General features: G+C 47.8%; 1 long non-coding RNA gene across 1 annotated transcript in view; it reads left to right on the plus strand.

Annotated features, from left to right (window-relative positions):
* The first annotated feature begins 6749 nt into the window (after positions 1-6749).
* Positions 6750-9328, plus strand: part of LOC116086387 — a 10363-nt gene continuing 7784 nt past the window's right edge. Inside the window, exon 1 of the long non-coding RNA XR_004116903.1 lies at positions 6750-6990. This is a non-coding gene — a long non-coding RNA (uncharacterized LOC116086387). The remainder of the gene's footprint in view (positions 6991-9328) is intronic.

The following is a 9328-nucleotide window of genomic DNA, read 5'->3' on the forward strand; positions in this document are numbered from 1 at the left end:
CCTCGAACTCAGAAATCTGCCTGCCTCTGCTTCCCAAGTGCTGGGATTAAAGGCGTGCACCACCACTGTACCCCACTGCTTTCCTGGTTGTTGTGGTGGTTTTGAGAAAGGGTTCATTACAGTGCAGCTGGCCTCCAATAAGGTATGTAGCTGAAGGTGACCTTGATTCTTCAGTCTCTTCCCCTGCCCTCCACCCTCGCCCACAGTGTTGGTATTGATGGCAAATGCTATCATGCCTAGCCAAGGTTTTTTTTTTTTTAATCTGGCAAAGACTAATTTTTTTAAAGATTTATTTATTTATTTTATGTGTATGAGTACACTGTAGCTGTACAGATGGCTGTGAGCCATCATGTGGCTGCTGGGAATTGAACTCAGGATGGCCCCGCTCACTCCAGCGTAATATACCGTAGCTGTCTTCAGATGCACCAGAAGAGGGTGTCAGATCTCATTATGGGTGGTTGTGAGCCACCAAGTGGTTGCTGGGATCCGAACTCAGGACCTTTGAAAGAGCAATCAGTGCTCTTACCCACTGAGCCATCTCACCAGCCCAAGACTAATGTTTTATAAAACATATAAAAAGAAAGCAAATTTCTTGTGGTGGCAAAAGGGTATTGTGATTGCAGGAAAGATGTGAAGAAAGGAGAGTTAAACAGGTATAGCACGTAGATTTTTTTCTTCGCTTTGTTTGCTCGTTCATTGTTTGTTTAGGATGGTGAACTTATCCTCTCACTCAAATATTGCCAGGCTTGACCCTGCTTAGCTTCTGAGGTCAAACAAGGTTTGGCCAGGCTATTGTAGCTCATAACTACCTGCAACTCCAGCTCCAGGGGGTCGGATGCCCTCAGTTGGCTTCTGTGGGCCTCACATGCATATGGTGTGTGCGCCTGCACACACACAAATAAAAGTCTTTAATTTTAAAGGCATGTGATATTGAAGATGTTTAATACAGTAAAGAAAACAACAGAATATAAACCGTACCTAGCTCATCAATAGAACAAGTTAATAAGATACACGAGAACAGTAAAATTGTAAACAGAAATATATTGAAGTTATTTGTAGAAAGAGTGGGTTTGTCAGATTTTCTATAATATTTGTATATTTCATTTATTTTTTTAAAGAGAAGAGGGAGGGAGAGAGGGAGAGAGAGAGAAAGGGAGAGAGAGAAAGAGAGCGAGAGAGAGAGAAAGAAAAAGAGAGAGAGAGAAAGAGAGAGAAAGAAAAAGAGAGAGAAAGAGAGAGAGAGAGAGAGAGAGAGACTGATTTTTCAGGTAATTTAGACCTATCTTGGCAGTGAGTGCAGAGTATTGTATATGTGCAGTTTCCCTCTGGTTCCTCCACCACAGTCCTGCATCCTCCTTCTCTCTGATATGAGGTGAGCATCTCTGGGGAAGAGAGAAAGTGTTACTTCAAGTGTGTTCCCTGCAAAGTTCACATATTGACATGTTGCACAGAAAGACAGACTTCCAGATGTCAAGCAGATGCTGGACACTGAGGCCTGGAGCTTCCCGGTCTCTAGAGCTGTGAGCCAAGTAGCTTTCTGTTCTTTGTAAATTGCTGGGTCTCAGGCATTTTTCTATAGTAACGGAAACCAGTCTAAGACAGGAAGGGAGTCATGGGCTAGCCTTCCCTTGCTGTCCATCCTGCCTCCTGCCGCTGGATTCCTCCTCCACCTATTCCAGACCTGCCAACCTCCAGTACCTGATCATGCTGACAGACCGAACTTCTCTCCTCGTTGCCCTCTAGACGGGAATCCAGCATAGTGGAGCGAGAAGGCTGGACCCAGAAAGCTTCCAGAGTGGGTAACTGGTTGTGACCAACAGCTCACCTCTCTGGGCTACCTGGATGCCCCTACCTCTCCTCTAAAGAGTGGGGAGACAGGAGACTGGGGTATTTGCTAAGCAGTGCCCTTTGCCAGAGAGCGTGCCCCACTCTTTGCTTGGCTAATTTCTGTAAGTTTTGAAGACCAGTTGAAGAAACCTTCCTGCATCCTGGATTACTCAGGCTGGGGATGCTGGGAAAGCCTGGCTGATTCTCAAATGAAAGAAAACAAACAAAGGCAGATCCTGGGCCAGAGATGGCTCTGTGGGTAAAACACTTTCCCTGAAAATCTGACACACACACACACACACACACACACACACACACACACACACAGATGAGCATGGTGGTAACATTCCTATAACTCCAGCATGCAGAGGATGCCCTGAGAAAGGACACACACACACACACACACACTCACACACACTCTCACACACTAATAATAAATAATGAACCCTGCTGATCTTACAGAACACCCAGCTGTAGAGGACACTGCGGCCACCGGCCTTTCAGTTAATATTCATGACCATCATATACTATGTTTTCTGTATGGGAAGCCAGACACAGAGACAGTAAAACCCGACCTCAGTTTTGCCATTTTAATAATGAGGACCCTGAATAATAACTTCTTCTTTTTTTTTTTTTTTTGAGTTAGAGTTTTTCTGTGTTGCCCTGGCTATTCTGGAACTAGTTCTGTAAACCAGGCTGTCCTCAGACTCCCAGAGCCAACTGCTTCTGCTTCCCAAGCACTGGGATTAAAGGCATGCACCACTGGTGACATAAAGATGTCCCCTTATGCTAGCTACAAAGGTAACAACAAGGTACCTCTGAGGAAAAGCAACCTCTGAGGAGGTGGTGGCGGGCAGACCCATGTATGCATGGGTACAGAGACAGACGTGACACAAACGTCACTTGGTGTCATTGTTTCCTGGGGGTCTAGAGAAAAGACCGATTAGGTCCCATTTCCTCAACACAACAGATGCTGACGCTCTGGTGGTCGGGGCAGGGCTCTTGTGTCATCGCAAGGTCAGCATTCTGCCTCTGAGCTTCTTAGGTTCCATGCTACCTAGGTCCTTCTGCTCTGTCTGAAGCCCCTATATCAAGCTAAATATGAGACCTGCCCTCTGTCTTCTGGACCTCAGTCTCCATGCCCCTCTCCACAGGGCACTCAGCCATGGTAGGACTTTGACTACAGGCTCCCGGCCATGGCCACACTGCCCAGCAAGCAGCTGCCTGTCACAGAGTAACATTGTCACCTGCTCCTGGCTCCTTCTACCCATTTGTCCTTACAGCCAGACAAGGTTCCCCTTCCTGTTGCTGAGAAGGCTTACTGAAAACAATAAGGAAGGCTTGTGTTGCTCTGAACCTCACTGAACAATCCCAGTATCCACATGTTTGAGACTGTAAGGACAAGTACTGAAACAGTATACTTTGTTGCTTCATGTAAAATTGACATGTAACAGTTGGTTTGTTTTTACCTGTCAGATCAGCCTCATCACCCCTTGTAAGCCCTCCCTCCCCCACTTCCCAATTGCCTTGACATTCTAGATTCCATTTGCTGCATAGCTGGACAAAGCTGGCTTTCTGAATACCTCACCCCAAAACTTGGCTGCAGTTCACACCTGCACATCTAAATCCCTTAAAGGCACCTTCTCTTTCATGAGCTCGGGGCTCCTGTAGCTTAGGTTTATTTCTGTAACTCCTTCAGCCTGTTTCAAGAGCGTCCTCCCTGCTCTGGTGCTGGTGCTGAAGCTGCCGGAAGCACAGGCAGGCTTGTGGCTGACATCAGGGTGCGGCAGACCTGTCCCAGCTCAGATGATGCTGATAGCAAGCATGAAGAAAGTTTGCCTTTGGTGGTGGCCATGGAAGATGGAATTGGAACCAAGAGGATGGGCCAGTGGGAGGAAGCAGTGGACCTGGGGATCCCAGTCTGCACTCCTCAGAGATCTGGGGCCAGGGCTAGCCGTCCAGCCTTTCCCTTGCACAGAGCTAAGGAGGCCAGCACTTCTGCAGGATTTCTCTAGCCTTTCCTTTACTCCCTCATTGGTAGCTGGAGAACACATGCTGAGGATTCCCAGGTAGAGCTAAGCAGTAGCACCCTGAAGGTTTACCTAGCTGTGGAATTCTTCGGGGAGAGTAGCTCATGTAAGAGCGTTCTGCTCTGGGAAATTTTCCCATGGCTTGTTAAACTACCTAACTTATCTTTAGATACCTAGAAGTTGTAAAGGGGAGTCCTTACCACTCTCGGGGGTCCCAACCTTCTCAGGAGGGGCTCCAACGAAGATTCAGAGAGCCCCACAGGGAGAAGAAGCAACAAGCTTTTGTCCCTTTAGGAGTTCTACGTTACATATAGAGTTAACAAGCTGGCCTAGAGTGGACCTTACTAGCAGAAATTATTGACCCAGAGAGACAAGACCCGACTCTGCTCCTGGGCAGGGAGTAGACCCCACCTGGAAGTCCCTATCTCCCACAGAGCCCTTTTGGAGTCTATAGAATTTATAGTGAAAAGCCAGAGGCACAGGAAGAAGGAAAGATCAGAGAAAGGCATGACCCAGAAGGGAGAGAGCTGATCAGAGGCCAGCAGTCACACAGGCAGGTGGAGCAGGCACCCGACAGGAGGGTGGCAGGACCTGGTGGGTGAGCAGCTGGTGGTGGGGTAAAGCCATCTGATAGGTGCTCCGTAGGCTGGAGGAGAGGCAGGTCCTAGCCTGAGAGGGCTGGGTAGACCTCAGCTCTGCAGTAGGATGACCTTAGGTGTGTGGGTGGGGAATGAACAGAGGCGGTCCTTGGGGGAGGCTCCCACATTGAACTCTCTCATAAGATCCATTTGCCTAATTTTTTTTCCATACGGATGTCCCTTCAGTCATTGTCCTAGTTTTGTTCCTTTGGCCCTTCCTGGTTGTGGGGAGCCACAGGGACCCTTCCGCAGGCTATCCCTCCTCACGTCCCATTTCTTCCGTGTAGCCAGGAGATCAGAGCACACGGGCTCCGTGATCCTCCCAGTAGACAGGAGCCGGACAAGCTCATCACTCCTCGGCCAGCTCCCTAGCTTCCCATAAAGCCATCACGGTTCGTTTCCCACCCACTTCTCAGAGCAACCTAGGTGGAAACTTAACTTGAGACATCGCCTTACTTCCTTGTTCCTTTTGGCACCTGGGTTGTCTCAGTCCCAGCCCCAAATGCCCACTGCGCCGGCGCCCTCCGGGATTAGACCCACCCAATGTGCCTCAAAGCCTGACAGCTGAGCAGGAAGAGACTGGCCAGGCCAGTAAACCTGGAGTGGGAAGCAGCTGCTCCCTCTGCACCCCCCACCCCCCACCCCCCACCCCCGGTCCCGGTCACACAGCGGGAAGACTTTTTGACTATGGAGACCTCTCTGACCCCTCAATCAAAGCAGCACCCACATACAGAACTCCTAAGATCAAAAGCCAGTCTGCCTCTCCGTCTCAGGAGCTCTGCAGCACAAGGCCCACCCGGGTCCTAGGCCGACTCTACTCCTTACCAGGCCTCATTCTGATCTCACAGAGGCAGAGGGTAACTGGTTTACCTCACTGGACCCCAACGGGTGTTCAGGAGCCTAGAGGGACCAACCCCTGTAACTCCTTCTTCCTCAGAGCGGTTATGTGGAATTCAGTGAGGCTCTGAAGCAAAGCACTGACAAAATGACTTGGAACGGGGCGCTAAACCTGTGTGGCTTGGCCCATTTGCTTTGCCAACATCTTGGTGTTGTTAATATACAGGCCATTCCACTGGGACCTAGCTGCTTAAGTTATCACCTGCCGCTGCCCTGCTGGAGTGCCAGGTGTGTGCTGTGGATAAAAGAGCCCTCAACCACTCCAGATCTCTCTCCCTCTCCCTCTCCCAGATGTGCTTTTCCAAGGGGCACATCTTGGCATGGGCCGCCAAAGGCATCCCCCCCCACACACATATCTTTTATCATAACCATTGTCGCACACTTTCCTCACTCTGTTCCCATGCCTAGAACACCCTTCCTCTACCCTCCATATACCTGACAAGAGGATTTGTAAGCCATATTCCTCCTTGTATGTGTGTGCATGTGTGTGCACGTGTGCATGTACAAATGTGTGTGTGGAAGTCAGGGGTAAACCTTGGGTGTCCCTCCTCAGGAGCTGCCTACTTTTTAAAAAAGTATTTTGTTTTATGTATTTCTTTCTGAAGGTATATACGTGTGTGGCGTTGGATCTTCTGGTCCTGGAGTTACATTTGGTTGTGAGCCACCAATGTGGGTGGGTGGTGGGACCCGAACCTAGGTCCTCTGGAAGGACAGTAAGTAAAATCCTGAGCGGCCTCTCCAGCCCTTTGTGTTCACTAGCCTGGAACTCACCAATTAGGCTAGGCTAAGTGTCCAGCGAGCCCAGGGCTCCTCCAGTTGCTGCCTCTTCAGCACTAGGATTACCAGGCCTGGCTTTTTCTAAGGTGGGTTCGGGGGTCGAATGGCGAGCACTTAGCTGCAGAGTCAGCCAGCTCTGCAGCTCTCCATACTCCTCTTAGGGAAAGACTGGCTTAGGAGTTAGGTAGAAGTAGGTTTTAAAGTCTTGATTCTGCCCCTGCTACATGACTTCCTCTGCCTTGATCCCCCTGCGTTATTTTTCAGATCCTTACATAGATAGAAGTCTAACATCTCCAGACCTTAGTACATGATAACATGCTTACAGCACCCATCTCCAACCTCTGCCTGGCTAGCTCCTCCTGGCCATGCCCAGCCTAGATCCCTGTTCTCACACCACCCACCACTCAGTAAGCATCCCTGTCTTGAGACCCTAAAACACGGACTCGTTCTTTCTAACACTTACTGCCATTATTAGGACTTGCTTGCTTTCCTTTGCCTTCGCTGAGCCAGACTGGTGGGAAGAGACGCTGCTGTTCTAGCTCCCACAGCCTTTGCTTCTGTTTCTAATCCTGTCTCTGGGCAGAGGCACGGCTTGAGCAAAAGAAGCGCTGGCTACCCTTCCTGTTTGATTTTATCATCCGCACAACAGGCTAGCAACATCCACTGCAGGATTTCCAGCAAGAAGAGATAATCAGTCACAGGAGAGAAAGGAAGGAAGCTGGAACTGATCGGGAAAATTCTGTCCTGGCTACCTTTCAGGGCGCTAGGGGAAGCAGAGCCGGCAAGCCACATGCCAACCTGCCTGGAAGATGAGCCTCCCGGTACAATGGTGGGGTGCCTGTTATGGGGTAACATAGCTAGTGGGGTGCCTGTTATGGGGTAACATAGCTTTCAGGTGGGAGTCGAGGCCAGCTCCACAGGAAGGAAATCATATCTGTCACTGTAATTCTGGTTAACCCTTTCCTGATTCCTTCTTCTCCCTCATGCCCGCTCCTATCCCCACTTTAACTTTTCTGTCCCCAGTGTTCTCTACTTTTATTTTCACATGACATGTCTTCAAGTACTGTCCCCTCTTAGTAGCCCCACCCCCACCTCATCACACCTTTCTAGGTCTTTGACTTCTACTCCAGCATAAACACACAAATCTCAAAATTTGAAGCTAGAGTCCACCTATGAGAGAGAAGATGCAGCCTTTGTCAGTCTCAGCATGGGGTTTCCTTACTCAACAAATAATTCCAGTTCTAGTCATTATCATACAAATTTCACGTTTCCTTACAGCTGAATCAAAGTTCATTGTATATATGTATGTGTTTCATATAACTTTCTTTATTATCTACCCACCCACTGATGGGCATCTGGGCTGTTTCCATTTTCTAATTGTTATGAATGAAACGTCAGTTAATATGAATGGGCAGGTGTCTGCGGTAAGATGTAGAATTCTTTGGAGACGTACCTAGGAGTAGTATAATTTCATTTAATTTTTATTTTTTGAGGCCGTATCTCACTGTATCCCTGGCTCTCCTGGAGCTCACAGAGATTTGCCTGCCTCTGCCTCTCAAATGGTGAGATTAAAGTTGGGTTCCACTATATCCAGCAATATTCTGTTACTGATAAAAATTGCTTAGACTTACACAATACTACTTAATGTTTTATTGGATGGGGGTACCACGGAATGGCTACATCAAGATGCATATTACTTCATGTTTTATAATTCTTTGTAGAGAGACGACTTAAGTGGTATCGTCTTAGCATTTTCCAAACATATATCACACTGCTACTAACTTTGGTCACTATAATATATATACAACTCTCTCGAAATTATTTCTCCAATTTACTGAGACTTCATGGCCTTTGGTCAACGCCTCCTTAACCTGCTCAAGCCAAGCCTTTAGCACCCACCATTTGACTACGACAGCTTGTATACATTTGATGATTTTAGAGCCTACGTAAGCGTGAGTTTGCTTTTCTGTGGGTGACTTTTATCACTTAACGCAGCATCCTCCAGGTTCATCCATGTTTTGGCAGACGACAGGCCATCACCATGTTTGTATGGCTGATTAGGATGTTCTGTTCGTATGTACCACACCTTCTGTATCCATCCCCTGTATGCTTATTCAGTTGTCCATTGTTAAAGGACATGAGGTCACTGCCATCTCTTGGCTGTGGTGAGTGGTGAGCCTAGATGCCTCTTCAACACACTAGTCTGATGTCCTTTGAACAAATGCTCACCGGCAGTGAGACTGCTGAATCAGGTGGTTGTTGGCGATTTTAGTTTCTTGAGGAATCTCTGCATCGTTCTCCATGAGGGCTGTGCTAATTCTCATCCCCACTGAGCATGGGCAAGGGATCCTCTTCGCCACATTCTCACCAACGCTTACCTTTCTTCTTGTTGATAATAGCTGTTCTAATGAATATGAGGCCTTAGTTCTCTGTGGCTTTAATGTTTATTCTCCGGCCATTAGTGGTGTTGAGTCAATTTCTGAACGCCCATTGGCTGTTTGTATTCATACCTCTGAGAATGCTTACTCAGGTTCTCTGTCTATTTTTAAATCAGGGTATTTGTTTTTATGATTAAGTCATTTGACTGCTGTAGAGGTTTTGCATAGAAGCCCGTGTCAGGTGTACAAGCTGCAGCTATTTGTTCTCCCTTGCCTGTGTTATTTGTTTTGCTGTGCGGGGGTTTTTAGGTTGACTGGACAATCTCTCTTGTTCACTTTCGCTTTTGTTCACTTTGTTCCTGGGGTCATGGCCAAGGAAGAAATACATGGCCCAGACTGATGTCATAGAAATCTCTTCGTGTTTTCGTCTAGTAGTTTTGTGGCTTCAGGTCTAGGGTTTCAGCCTTTAATCCACCGTGAGATGAGGTACGTGGTGTGAAGAGAGAGGGTAACTTCATTTTCCTGCCTGTGGCAATCCAGAGCTCTCAGCACGTCATGTGTGGAAGAGACTTTCTTTTGCACACTGTTCTTAGCATCTCTGGAGAATCAGTTTATTTCTTAGCTTCTCACTCTGTTCCACTGGTCTATGCCTGTTTTGGACCTGGGGTGGACTGTTTTCATTACTGAGCTCTTAGAGTTCGAGAAAGAGAATGTACTGAAATGCTAATCATAGTAGAGAATACATAGTTCCTGTGGTGCGTGTGTGTGTGTGTGTGTGTGT

The sequence above is a fragment of the Mastomys coucha genome, unplaced genomic scaffold (assembly GCF_008632895.1).
Source record: "Mastomys coucha isolate ucsf_1 unplaced genomic scaffold, UCSF_Mcou_1 pScaffold12, whole genome shotgun sequence".
Taxonomy (NCBI): Eukaryota; Metazoa; Chordata; class Mammalia; order Rodentia; family Muridae; genus Mastomys; species Mastomys coucha.